Below are 1,249 nucleotides of genomic sequence, written 5' to 3' on the forward strand. Positions count from 1 at the left end.
GCTTCCCAAGCGGCGCACTATCCAGTGCGCCACCGGGCCGGCCCATCAAGAAGATTTTAAAAGTTATTTTTTGGAAGAGGATTACAGAAGAAAAGAACTGCCTTCCCATCTTTCCTTATACATATTTAATAAATACTAATTTTGCCCGTGAATATTTGTGTAATCAGTCTCTCTTAGATATGCATGCATAATTGACAGTATTTGCCTTACTGGTTTTAATTCAGAAGAATTTGCTATGCAGTAATGTTATTGTAAGAGTTAATGGCCATTTTTTAAACTCATATATAAGCCCTAGAGCTAGTTCACACTTTGTAATGTCATTTCCTCGAAGAGATTTAAAAGCAAGTTGCTAGCTTTTCAGATAGGACCTCATTACTAAGGTTGAATATTATTATATCCATGAAACATAAGGTTAATAGGAATTCCATTACGATTTATACATATTTTAAGGATTTTCTAGTGTGACAGGTAGTGTAGATATAATTACTGTAGGTAATATATACTTTTACCTTTCAGTAAAAAAGCTTTCTGTTTAAAACAGCTATGTGACTCTCAGGAACATAGGATCAGGAGGAACCCGATTCTGAATTCCTTCCAAGTACAAAACCTTTTTTATACTTCCGTTTCTTTTTGTCTTAAGCCTTTTAAGTAAGCAGGGCAGTAAGCTCCTTGTTTCTAACTTCTGCAGTAATAGATGGATGCTACTACCAGTGCCCTCTTCACACCCGGACATGTATGGCCTCATCAGGAGGACAGAAACCTGTCTACCACCCTCTAGATCAAATGTCAACAAGAGGATGCCCATAAGCAAAAAAAAGCACTGAACCTTTTTTTCCCTGTCTTGTGGAAATGGCAGTGCCCCCTGGAGAAAAGAATGGATCTTGGTTTTGCGTTTAAAAGTTGTTTGATACTATTTATCTTCAGCATACAGGATTGAAATGATCTAATATTTTAGATAGTCGTGTTAAGAAATAGTCCTTTTACATAATTTTGTAGCAGTCATCTTGGGATAGTAAAGGCTGTATTTCAATAAACAGACATCTTAAATATTTTTAATGTATTAAACCTTAAATGATTTAAAATACCTACTTTTAAAAAAAAAAGATACTAAAAATGGAACACAAATGTTTATTTTTGTCTTGCTTTTGATTTCTCATGGCTACTCCCTGGACTTTGCCATTCTTAGCTCTCAACTACTCCCCAGCCAGTGGTATTTCTTCCTCTAAATTTTAGATATTAGCATTTTTTT

This window comes from Galeopterus variegatus, unplaced genomic scaffold (genome assembly GCF_000696425.1).
Source record: "Galeopterus variegatus unplaced genomic scaffold, G_variegatus-3.0.2 Scaffold11091, whole genome shotgun sequence".
Taxonomy (NCBI): Eukaryota; Metazoa; Chordata; class Mammalia; order Dermoptera; family Cynocephalidae; genus Galeopterus; species Galeopterus variegatus.